Below are 13,485 nucleotides of genomic sequence, written 5' to 3'. Positions count from 1 at the left end.
GTTGTGTCTGTTTTCACTGAAATGCCCACATTGACTAAATTTCTTCACATCCGTGGAAGAATAAGCCTTTGGGCTCTTCATGCTGCCTGGCAAGGGTTAAGCTGCATGGCAGGCTGGTGTCCTGGCAGCGCCAGCATCTCTGTTCGGGGGCATCTGGGTTTGGGAGGTGTTGGGCAGCAGAGAGCCACTGCCGACACTCTGCAGCATGACCTGGAGGACAGCCGGAGCCTGCAGCGTGGGTACACGGGGCTCGAGCACCCCAGCCTCCAGCCACGCCGCCAAGCACCACGTCAGTGTATCCCAGGGGGGAATGTGGTGGCATGCACATGATGCCGTGGGGCTGCTCCTGGGCGATCCACTGGGCACACAACAGAAGCAAAGCGGAGGACTAGTCTGCTTTATGGGGTAGTCCGGAAGATGGTGGCTGTTATTTGCATATTTAAATATTGATACGTGCAGCCACTAATCTCTTTAATGGGAAATCTGAGTCTAATTTGATTGCATCCTGGGGTGGCTCTATATAAATCACTTCCTTTTAGAAACGGTTGTTTAGGATCAAATGAAATATTGTATTGCTGAGTTTCGCAGACTTTTGCTAACTTATATGAACATAATAGTTAGTTGGCATTTAATTATGCATGTGCCTAATCCAAAGCAATACAGGGTTTTTGTATGGATAATTGGTAAGTTGTCATGTAGGTGGTTTCTCTAAATGGCTTCATAGCATTTAGAGAACAAAAGAAATTGCACATAAATAATAGGCTATTAGAAATAAATTGGTACACGTTTATTCATGGCATCAGAAATGGACAATTCAGCTCACAATGGAGTTCTTCAGAAAACTACAGCTATGGTATTTGCATAAAATAACATCTGAAATGTACAGTTGACTTTGTTTCCCATTTACAATGCCTTATGTAATTACTACAGCAGTCTTCTTGTGAAGAAATCCATTATAATTTGAATTGTATTCATTCTGATGCTGTGAATAATTGTTGACGTATTCAGTAAAATGGGTTTGTTTTCTTGGCCCCTTAAATGTGAGTGAGCCATCCTAAGGGGACACATGTTCAACATCTTTGGAGCCATCTTTTTCTGTTTCATCCTGTAAAGTTGTTTGCATGAGAACGGCATAAAATTAATCCTCTAATTAGCAGCTAATTTGGGAATGAGGAGAAAGTTTAGACCTGTATTTTCCTTTGGAGACTCTCAGATGGGAAACAGCTGCTGTGGGGGCATCAGCATCCCTCTGCAGGGGATGAGTTGGACCTTCAAGTGCTCCCCCTCGCGCACTGGAGCGTGCTCCCTGTCCCTTCCCATCGAGGGGAGCAGGTAGGGAATTTGTGTTGCTCTCCGGTTTTGTGCTGTGGGAATCGGATCATTGAGGGGGTGGCACTGCTTTATCATCAGGTATTAATTTCGTTCTATCCATCTGATTACAAAGTTCAGTCCTAAATAATATACGAAAAGACCCATCAAATGCCCTTCAGCAAAACATGACGTGAGCATGCCCTGTAAGCATCAGCTTGCTGTTTGTATTGTGACAAGCCATTTCTCTGTGCAGAGAGAAAGCAAAAAGCCTGATAGGTTTTCACACTGTTACAGGACAGAGATGCTGAATCAGGGGAAATCCTGAGGGCCGATAAAGTACCTTTAGTTGTTCATAATTTTGTCACTTCTCACCTGAGTGCAATAGTCCTGGGAATGAAACCATTGGCATTTGGGTATTGTCAATGGTTACAGGGTACGAGGGAAGTACTGGACTTCTCATTTGTTCTTTACATTTGCTTTCCCTAAAATACAGACTCAGGTTCCCAGGGGATTTAGATGGTGCCCTGAAGCCAGACATTTTGTCATCCCCACCCCTGCTCCCCACCCCACAAAACAAAAATGAAGCAGGGGCTTCACCTTTCTGCTTGTTTAGCTGGAGCGATGATGCCGGTGTCCCTCTCTTTCCTTTTGGGGGCAACCTTGGGGGAGATCTTACTTCTAGGTGTAATTCCTTCTTCAGACAGAGGGGTCAAAGCCGCATCTCCCAAGACAGAATGAAAGTGCCAAGTTGCAGGCTCCTGTGATATAAGGGGACCTCAGTGACCTCTTGTACTTAGCTTAAAACAATTGAAATAAATTGGGTAAGACAGCAGGAACATGACATTGACTGGGCCAATTTACACGCTGCTGGGAGTTGGGAGGTGAGGGGCAGGAACTTTAGGAGAGGAGAGGGAAATTACTGTGTCTCTTGGATTGTGCATAGTACATTAGTCGCTGAACTTTGCGTTGTGCTGTGCCTGGTGTGGAGAGCAGTCCTATGAGTGTGCATCAGGCAGGCGGGCAAGCTCAGAGGTCTTCAGGGAGGCTGAGGAATGTCCACGTGCTAATTTTGGCAGGTTTAGACACAGGAGGATGAAAATATATGGGCATGAAAACCATATGATCTTCTGGCTAAATGGAGATTTATATTCTCAGAGTAGATCTTATCTGGACGAGCTCATCTCTCACTCTCTCCTTGAGAGGCTGGACTTGAGAGCAGTACCGTGTCGCTGTCACCTTGATGTCCCTCAGGACCAGCAACAGGACAGCTGGGAAATAAACGGTAAAGAAGAGAGGCTGGATCAGCTTGGAAAAGAAAGGTTTCTGGCAAATGAACAATGGGAAAATCTAGCTGAGGGTTGCTAAAAAAAATTCTGTACAACCCAATGTTCTGCTTGCACCTTTTTGTCCATCTGTCCTCCTGGAGCTTTCAGCTTTCATAGACGTTTATCTATGCTGTATCCTGCCCACATCTGAAACAAAAACTTCTGGCACCTGTGTAGCATTACTACTGCTTTGTCCCACGGGCTCTGTCAGCTTGGATACACCTAAAGCAGCACAGAAAATATAGGAAAAGAGGTCATTTGTTTGCTAGCACCTAGAAGGAGAGCGTGTGGGTAATCTCTAGTTCGCAGCATAATTTCTAGCGTGTGCTATCTCTGCAAGGTGTTTTGGACAGAAGAGCTTCAAGACATGTCAGCATTACGTGGAAATCCTGGCATCCATCGTCTCTGGCAACACCAATGCCCGAGTTCTCAATTTCTAGACTCTTTTTGTTCCTACTGTTATTTCTGGGGAAAGTATTCAATGCTACAAGCCCTCCTTGCCTCTGATTACTAGGGAACACCTGCTGAAGATGCAATCTACACCTGTTAAAGATTTGTTCGTCACCTTAAACAGGCTGCTTAGGAAGGGATAACTAGGGGAAGCAGCAAGATGGAGGAGAAGAAGAAAGAGATAGTAGGTAAGAGAACAAAATTGGGTGGGTAGTTGGTGTCTGTGAGTTAAAAATATACTTTTAAAAAAAAAGTCAGGAGTATCAGCACTTTATAACTAATTCATTCACGCTACAGAAGACTTTCACCCTAGCCAGATGTTGTGCCAAGACTGTATGTATTCAGGGCACATCTATGTACTAGTGTAGTTACTGCTATTTTTACACAGAAGTACATTAAGGAACAATTTGTGCAGGATTATTACTCTTGTAAACTTCTTTTTATCAGTCCAACTAATCCCCAAACAAAAGCTGGAACTGCTGTAGTTACTGTTTATTGACCAGCTGAATAACAGTCTATCTCCAGCATTGAGGTTACTGATTTTTTGGCTTTAGTACTAATGAAATTTGACAATGTTTTAGCTGTAGGGGGATTTTAAGATTTATAATGGTGTTGAAAGATTGCTACTAAGAATTAGCTAATTATATTACACAACTTTCTGTTACGGATTCATTTGAAATTCTGCATGCATAAAAGGAAGCACTCTGAACTCTAGTTTGCCCCCAGTGTTCGTTTTGAATCAAAAGTAACTGATCTTTATTTTCTCCTGATAAATGCTGCTATTGATTTCTCTAGTACCTAAAGTCCCGCTTTAAGAAAAAGCACTTAAACACTTGTTTAAATCAATCCCTATTCAGAAAAGCATGTGAGAGCAGGCTTAGTTTAAGGTCCTCTGTGGACCGCGTGGAGTTTCCTGCATTATAAGAGTGCTTATGTTTTCATGAGAGTGTTTAGTCCATTAGGCATGGTGTCAATTATCCTTCATCCACCACTCTCCTTGGTCTCAGATTATGATAAAAGTACTCCCTCCAGATGGGTTTGTGGTTCAAAGGTGGGTTAACCCCCAAGGCCTCTGGGAGACTGATGTTTGGACTGCCCTCCTAGAAGATAAGAGTGCCTCTTCCCCTTCTCACCTTCTTTACTCTGGCTCCCTTGTTCCAGACAGAGGGCTGCAGCTGTTCTGGTGATCCTGGTTGGAAGTGGTCACTGCTGTTCCTGGCCCAGTGGTGGCATTGCAGAGCAGGATGAAGGCCAAAAGTTTGTTGCCCAGGAATGGCCTCTTGTGTCTCACAACACCATGTAAAAATGCTGTATGTTCTGCACACAAGGCATTACTGATTTGAGGTCACACCATTAGATTTCAAAACCATATTCTGTCTGTGATTTAACATTACCTGAACTGTAATGCACCGGATCCCTATTTAGAAAAGGAGTTTGGATGCTGAATTTCCAAAGATGTGGCTATATTTATATCTGGGAATTGGTCTGTCCTGTTTTAGTGAGCGTGACCAGCTGAAAAATGTAGATCCTGAAAAATGTAGAGTTTTAACAACATTGTCTCTAATGAAGTGTGTCTGTCATTAGGTTTCAGGTTTGGGTCCCAGGTCCTCAAGAGCAACTGACAGTGCATGGTATTGCTTGACTGATCGCTTCTCTTATCTGATAAACATGGAGACATTTAGTAAAATAACGTCTATCTTTACATAAGCATTTTTCATATGGGGCATTGCAGAACATTAATGGGAGTAACTGGAGGTTGGAGGTAAATCCAAGGTTTACAGACTGATGTGCATCCACAGCAGAAGAGTGTTTGGTACAGGGGGTATCAGCTTTCTCCTAAGACCTTCAGGTGAAACTACAGTGTAACTAAGAAGAGGCAAAGGAGATTGTTAATTCATTCCTCCTTCCGTTACTGGATTATTATAAAACATTGTCCACCAGCCTTTTATGTGAAATGCCAAGATCCACCTTCTGCAAGGCTTTCTGCACTTACATATGTGCCACAGTGGGAAGCAAAAACTCATGTCCTGTATTCTCATATCTGCATTAGCTGCTCATAGAATAAGTTTGACTTGTACTGAATTTTATCTATTTATTTACTGAAGCATATAGTATATTTCAGGCTGAAATTTGGGACCACACTCTCATCTGACTGCAGATCTAATCAAGTAACTGTCTTTTTACATCCCTGGAGCTCTAACACTGTGTGAGACTTAATGTTCATGGGGACAGAAGCTTCTATTTCTGTTCTTTATCTTCAGAAGATATCTGTTCTTTTGCTATTTCAGAAACATAGGAATTGCCTCTGCAGGACTACACCTGGGATTGGGTTACCCTAAGATTTGGGCGATTTATAGAACCTGCAGGAGAGAGTTTGTTCTGATTAAACGTTTGTCTAACTCCTAACAGCATAATAGCTAAAGATTGGTTTTATGTCACTAAAACAATCCAGATATTGTTATGTTTGTATAGTTCAAATTGTCCTTAAGGCAAGTATAGGTGGGCTTCACTTTGGATTGCTTATGTGAGTGCTTCGTAGGTCTGTGAAAGTATTTGCTGTTCCTGTGACTTAAGAGATCAACTATTGCTCAGGGCTCAAATGTGGTTTTGTGTATACAGCCTTTGTGTGTGCTGCTAAAGGTCAAGGATTACAAAAAGCTGTTTTTAACACATGTATAGAAGGATATATATTTTTTTCAGACAAGATAAAGATCCCAAGAACAGTTAATTTGCTGGTGCAGTGTAAAAGCCTTGGTGACCTTTTGAAATTGAGTGTAACTGAATTCCAGTCTTCATTGAAACTTCCAAATACCTCAGCGCTTTGTGAGGTGCTCTTGCCTTCTGGCACTACGTGATATATTAAAAAATACAAAGTATTTTGGTTATGTATTTAAAAACATCTGTGACAAAATGTGGAATATAGGAATATATGTTTCTATGGATTTTTTTTGTGGTATACTGTGAGCTCTCTGGGAGTGGTTATGCCAGGCTGCAAGCTTCCTTTTGGTTGCAGGGTCAGCCCTTGCCTTTTTCCCCTCTGCGTACCTCCAGTGTGGGCTCTAATTTGATGGCATGGCTGTACAAGGCTGCCAGTATAAAGGCTGTCAAAATCTGAGTTGTTTCCCTGTACGTGTTGTGCTGAGCAAGATGAAGTGGGTGGTGTGTATCCTGTATCAGTGAATTACAGGATCGAGTTATCACAGTTGTCTGCCACTCAAAAAATGAGTGACACCTCTATATGTGGTACAGCAAAAAGGTGTAGGAAGCCGAATTGGAATGTTTTCCTTCTTAAATCCTCAAAGCTGCTCAAAGATTAGGGATTCATATCGAAGTCCACCACTTCTAGGTAGTCTGTAAGAACCCATGAACATAAAAGACGGGTTTTTGTTTTCAGGGTACCCTACCACGAGGAGCCACAGAACCCTCCTGTGGGCCCTTGTCACGTTGTTGTTGGCCTCATGACTTTGTCAAGCTGTGTCCTTGGTTCAAGTAGCTTGTAATGCTTCTTATGTGTGCTTTCTTGAATGTTTCTTGTGGACGTGTTCACACTCTGCCAGCATTCTGTGGCCACCATACAGTGTGTGGCGCTGCTGGAGGTCTTAAAATTTGTGCCTGCCCCTCTCACTGATGCTGCTGCCTTGCGGGCACTCCTTGCAGCTCTGCCATCTGCTCCGAATAAGAGCAAATGGACTAGATTTTCAATACTAATATTGTAAGACGCCCACAACAGAAAATGCGCTACAGATCTCCTCTCCTTTCTCCCACATCTATTTTTTTTTTTCATAGCTACGTGGTTTTATTTGGAGACTTTAAGTAACGCTGGTATTGGAAATGCTTTTGGTTTAGATCATGAGAGGTATCAGTGGTGCTTATTCAGCCAGCTGTCCTGCACTAGGACTTTAGCAGGCCACTGGGGTGGAGCGTGGCAGATTCAGGGCCAGTGCCATAACCTCCCACTACGTTATTTTTGAGACAAAACAATAAAAGGCAGTCTTAGGCCTCTGCAGAGATCCCAGGTAATGTCTTTTGCAAATGAAAATGATATGCCTGTATTTTCAGCTATCTTAACTTTCCAAATTTGTGTACTTGTAATTGCAGTAGAATATTCTAGCTGGGTTCTTGCTAGAAAGCAGGAGTTTCACAATCTATGTATATCTATATATCCTAAGGAGATGTGAAGATAACAGATATTTTATATATACCCCCTTTTAAATTCCCTGTTGTGTGTGGGATCTATGACTTCATGTCATACAAAAAGAGACATTATCTGAACTTGTATCCAATGACTTTTCTTTTCCTTTCCAAGTTATGTCAAGGCCAGTGTCTTACTTTATCTTATAAAAAGTTTAAGAAGTCAACTTTTTGGGTAAATTGGTTCCCCCCTCTTGTGAGTAATAAACGAGAAAGATGGACTAGATGCTATACTTCCACTGCACTGATGTCTGTGGTTAAAATGGAAGTTGATGGATGGTAATGAAAATATCTGCTTTGAGTTGTTTTTATAGCAACCCTTCATCAAATTGAAGTCACTGCTCTTTTCTCAGAAAGAAACTTTAGCATTATATCATGGCCACAGCCTTGCACTTGATGCTGAGTTCAATAAAAAAATAAAGGTAAATTGATGAAGTAGGATCCACCAGTTAAAGTTAGGTGGGTCTCCTTGGGAATATTGCATCAAGAAGTGCTGAGGGCTACTACAGATTTCAGATGTGGAATCTGTCTTTAGTAAGACATTTATTTTGCTTTTGTTTAAATTAGTAGCAAAATATGAAGTAGACTCTGAAAACTGTCTTTTAACAGTCTTTTTTCTCCAGTGTGTTAAAATCTATCTAAAATGCTAGGATCTAAGTTTCATTTTACTTGAGTCTTTATTCTTTTGGTTAATATAAGTCACATGTACTTTGTCCATAGCTACCATGTGATTCTGAGTCACCTTTCTTTATTATTTCTTCGCTTTGATGTTTTGAGATGCCTGCAAGCTGTTATGGCTAATTTGCCCATGGAGAAGGTTTATGAAGAAACTGAGCAGAGGCAGGTCCTAGGGAAAGTTACGCACGCTCTCAGCCAACATTAGAAAAGTTCATTCCCTTTTGGAGGTGTATATTGTGTGTAATTATGCTTCATGTATAACTTTCAGTAGATCTCACAGGCAGCAGAGACATTGCATCCCTTTTAAACCTTTGGTATAGTAACCTTAATATGGGCCATTACTCTTCTGAATTCCCCAGCAGATGTTCAGGTTGATGAATGCCTCAAAAGGCTTTTTTTTTTTTTTTTTAATTATAATTACTGACATGCCAGCATTTGTTCCATGATTGAGAAAATTGGTGGATGCTTAACAGATCAATGTGAGCAGGTTTCATCCTTGCAAATTAGCATGGGTAAACCGTAATTGCCATTTGTTTTTTTTTTCCCCTTGGACAACCAAGCGATCCAACTAATAGCAGAGGATACCCTCTAGGATACAGGTGGTGCTGCCTTTGGAGGGCTTTTTGACTTGCGTGTGGGTAGCCTTTCTTCACAGATACACCTGCGCAGGAGAGCTACCAGGCTTGCCTTCTCTTCCTTGCAAACAGCAAGTTTAATGTCTGTTTATCTCAGGAAGGCCTGCTTTCCCTGCACTAGTGCTAGCTATAGACCTGGGTTAAGTGCAAAGAGTTCCAGTACAGGAGGCAGATGGTCTGGGTTACGAGATGAGCCAAGAGAAGTGGATTTGAACAACGTATATAGTAATTCTGACTTTGTTATATGACCTTAAGCAAATTGTTTCTTCTTTTGCACTTTAATTTTCTCTGAGCTGCAGGCGGACTGTTTCTTGTTCAGAGGCACTTAGCCCAACAGGTCCAGCTTTATTCAAGCTTTTATCCTCTAGGCAAAGCCTCTACATAGGTTTCTGGAAGCTCATCTAACTCATTGGGTAAGCTAATCTGTGGCTCCTGAGCTGCTTCTGTCAAGCCAGGGCAGTTCTGTCTTGTTAAACACTGTATGCCTGCAGGGTTTCAGGTTTGATCCAAAACCCTATGGGTCTCTTTTCACTAATTCCACTGGGCTTTGGATCAGGAATTTAATGCTTTGTGGGATGTTTTCAGCGTGGGAAGCATGCATTCATTCCTGGCGTTTCAGCGCACTTTCAAGCTTCTGACTGATTGCTATTTACAGGCTTTGCATTCTAATGATTTATAAATTTCTAAAATGCAAGTAGAATTATTTAGGTTTCCTGGGGATGCAATTCTAGACACACCTGGTCTAATTAGAGGTTTAATTTCTCTCCCGAGTTAAAGACTAAATCCTTTTAACTCTCTGGGGAGACAGAACAAAAATGGTTGTGAAGTATTGAGCAGAGCCAACAACAGAAAGAAAAAGGTATTGTAGGATGGCCATTAAAATCTGCAAAACACTGCCACGGATACAGAGTAAGATGGCTCAGAGGTTCTATATCAATCTGTCTCCATAGCAGGTTTGTTAAAGCAGGAGAAATAATTTTGAGGCATGCAGTCTTGCAGACTTAGCTGTAGATTAATAACTTCTGCATGTGACTTGTTTTGTTTTCCTGTTGCTGGAGGGTTGTTCCAGTTCCATCTTGCTCTGAGTGATCCAACTGCAACTCTTGACCATAGTTACTGTGTTAGTGGTCCCATGGGTTTAGGAACCTCCCTTACAGCTCAAGGCTCTTTGTATGGAGACACAGTAGGGTCAAGGCCAGGTGTACGTCAGATTTTGTGCTTGAGGTTGCACTTGGGATAAATTCAGGTCCTTCAATCTTAAATTATGACCCCAAAACACTTGTATAACTAGTGCTTAAACCCTTGAGGCTCCTAACCTGCACAGGGGCATTCCTGCTTGACTGAAGTTTCCCAAGTGTTAGCACTGTCCCTCTGCACATGCCAGGAATTATCCTTGCCTTGACAAGTGAAGCAACTTGGCTTTTAAATAATGTCTGAACCCTTTTCAGGCTCAGAAATCAAGTTGTTCTGCCTCTGGCTTGCGGGCTGCTTGATTCTGTTAAGTGCTCATGGAGTGGGCCTGTGGTAGCAGTTACCCTACAAAATGAAATTTTATGTCATTGAGTTCTTTTTACTCAGAGATTAGAGGAGGGTAATATTGCTACCGAATGTGGTATATTGAAGTTCTGTCCTGAGAGTGTTTGATTGTGGTCTAGTGGTAAGATAGGTAGCTGGGAGGAGGCAGGCTTGGTTCTCCTTATCTTCTAGTTGCAGTTTATTCAGTGTTGAAACCAAAATATGGACTTGGTTTGTCTGAAAAATCAGCTTAAAAGAAAGAGTCCACTCAGCTACAAGAACTAAAAAGGTAGTAAATTGTGAGTAAAGTGCAGTTGAAAACCAATTCTACTTTGTGTTCAGAAACAGTAAGCCATAAACAATATAGTCAATCTTTGTTGTATATTTTAGATTAAGCCCTTAGCCAATAGCACTTGCTAGTGTTCTGAAGCTGTCTCTTACGGTACCAAAATGCACAAGAAAGCTGAACTCAAATGCTACCAATAAAACAGTATTCAGTGGAACAGAAAACCAAAAGGAAGGGGTATGAAGTTTGGTTCTAAATTAACTTCTTTCTTCAGATCAGTGAAATAGACAGTACACTCTCACCAGCTCATAGTCTGTGTTTGGTTAAAATTATTCTCAAGAAGTTTTTTATATTTACAGTGGAGGGAGAGAGTAACCTAAGTATCCCCAGCTGTTGCGGTGCTATCTTCAGAGTACTTGACTTCATGAGTCTTCTCAGGTGATAATTATAGGTTTTTCAGTACTTCTTTGTTGAAAAGGCAGACAGATGATCATTTTCCTTCTGCAGATTTTTATTTTTATTTTACTTTTGCTCTGTATTTATTTCTGAAGAACACTTATGCTCTCGCTAAAGTGCTCAAATTATGGGGAGGAAGGATAGCAAATTAGAAGCTTGCATGGAAGGAGCTGTATGCACACATAACTGACCCTCTAAATGGATTTTCCGCTGAGCGCTTACAAAAAGCTCATTAGTTATTCTTGACATATTGGTGTGATGAGCTTCCTCAAAAGGATGAAAAATTAGACCTCATCGCCTGGGAGACATGGGAGAGTGCTAAATGCTGACAGTAATTGCCTTGTCAAATAGTCAAGAATAACAAGACATCAGGTAAACAACTTTTCATTGTTTCATCTATATTATTCTAATATTACTCTCACTTGCTGCCTTTGTTTTTGAGGCTTTTCATTTTGATGGCTCACGCTTGATGCTACCGGTTCTGTTGGTGATTTGGTCTTTTTAGTTCTTACTTCCCATATATTTTAAGCCATGTCTAATGGTCAGGAGTAAAACCTTACTACCTAACTCTCTCTCACTTGAATTTTTGAATTACATTACATCTTCAGCAGTGCTTTGTGGTGGCTTCCACTCAATCTGGTCTTCCCTCAGTTCTATTCAACATTTTAGTTAAGGCAGTATATTACTTTGGTGGACTTGCAGAGCTGGCCATATTCTGCTGCCATTAAAGGCAATTATGAAATTCCAGAAATTTGTTTCTCTCTTGGTGAGATCTTCCAAAACCTTGGTACACCTAAAGCACAAAATAGAATCTGGCATCTTTTGGCAGTGTTTAGTGGTATGTAGCAAGTGGAAAAGAATCACCAGGATAACAACCCCTACGAAGAATTTTCTGCAGGGATTAATATTTTCTAGCCCTCATGCATCTCTGAAACTGACTTTTACTTCTGATGGTAAATTGGTTTTGAGAGAAGTGTAATTTTTTTTCTTTCCTCCTTTAAAGAAACTGCTGTATGCCAGCAACCTAGGGTTTGGCAGAGGGGCCGTATGCAGGTCAGTGACTCCTTTTATTTTCTCCCTGTGAAGCTACTTGTGCTTGCTGTCTGCCCAGGCATGGCAGAGGTTTATATTAGCAGTAAATTTTTGGAGAGGCCCATCTGGGGTCTCCCAAACTCCCACTATCTGAGTCAGACGCAGTCAGACTTGCAGGGTAAATATTGTCATTATATGCCTCAAGATATCCTGCGACTTGGGTACACAGCCAGTACTGCACAAATATTGCCACTCAGGCTTCCCAGTGCTGGCACTGCTGGATATTTCCAAGCTCTCTGCGATGAGTGGATTCTGGTGTGCTTTTATACTTAAAAGCTTTTCCCTGGCTATTTTTTCTCCACTTTTTTTTTTTTGTGTGTGTGTGGGGGGGGATTAATGCTCATTGTCATCTCTGCCCCCATGTCTCAGGTATCTGTATTATTCTGGTCACGGAAAAATGCTCTTTAGCCAAAGTTATTAATGATTAGAAACGATTATTTGCTGAGTTTTCAAATCTGAATATGGAAGGAGTGTTTGAAAATCTTCAGTTTTCTGATAGTTTCACTTTTGACTTCCAGGTAATGTTGCCTGTTATCCCTCTCTTTACAGAACACCATTAACTTAAGTAGAATAATCCAAGTCTGTTTACATCAGCAGACTGGGAGCCAGCACTTGGCTTGTATCTATTTGCTCTGAACATATATATATGGCAGACGCAGAAGAGGTATCCCTCCAGCGCTGCCTGGTACAAATTGATTTGACTTTTGTCAGCCGGGGCAGGGTTGCGGGTGTGAGGTTGGCAGGTGAATCCGAACGGGGCAAGGAGGCTTGAAGAGGACCAGGTGGGTGCCCTCGTGTGTTATATCTCAAGGTGATCACTAGATGGCAACGTTACATAGCTGAAAGGCACCGTACCATCTCGTTTCAAACGTAATTGTTTTCCTTGTTGCTATCATCAGCGGATGAAACGGTCTCTTTCACTCAGGTTATTCAGCCAGGGTGGAAGATTTCCATCAGCCTGCTGCAGCTTACACAGCCGATCGCAGAAATTGGGTAACTGTTTAGGGACCTCCTGTTGGGCTTTCTCGGGTAGTTTAAGGACGGGCCGTTCTGCACCAACAAAAATCAGTGACAAGTTCTGCTATGCTTACTGCTCCTCAGGCAATGGTCTGCGTTTTGAATAAAGATCCTTTTAGATTTCTAGTTAAGTAAGACTATTCCTGCTTTGTTTTGTAGTTAAAATATGCGTTTGAAGTTGTAATGACACCTGGCAGCCCGAAGCTTGGTTCGAGACAGTTTCCTTATGCACTGCTGCAGTTTTGTCCGCTCTGGTGGTAGAACAAAGTGTGATTTTTTTTTTTATGTGACCTTTGTAGTGCAGAGTGCTTTCTAGGTTCTGTACAAGTAAACAAACTGAACCTGAGCATTGCACGCTTCAGACGCAAACTCTTATGTGTTAATGCAATGTACTTATTCTAAGCGTCAGAGTAAACAAGCCTTGTGCCAAAAGCAGAGTGATGTGGATTCCCTGGAAGGTGTGGGTTGGAGGGATTAGAGACCGAGTGTGCACCGAGATCTTTGTTGTGGAGTTCTGGGAGCTTTGGGT

At 41.8% G+C, this 13,485-nt stretch overlaps 1 long non-coding RNA gene across 1 annotated transcript in view; it reads left to right on the top strand.

Moving 5' to 3' along the window:
• Positions 1-1,973: 1,973 nt before the first annotated feature.
• LOC106049929 (uncharacterized) overlaps positions 1,974-13,485 on the top strand; it is a 28,761-nt gene continuing 17,249 nt past the window's right edge. Inside the window, exon 1 of the long non-coding RNA XR_010830242.1 lies at positions 1,974-3,274. This is a non-coding gene — a long non-coding RNA (uncharacterized lncRNA). The remainder of the gene's footprint in view (positions 3,275-13,485) is intronic.

This window comes from Anser cygnoides, chromosome 3, assembly GCF_040182565.1.
Source record: "Anser cygnoides isolate HZ-2024a breed goose chromosome 3, Taihu_goose_T2T_genome, whole genome shotgun sequence".
In the NCBI taxonomy this organism is placed as follows: Eukaryota; Metazoa; Chordata; class Aves; order Anseriformes; family Anatidae; genus Anser; species Anser cygnoides.
Note: the sequence above shows the minus strand (reverse complement) of the source record. Positions and strands in the feature narration are given on the sequence as shown.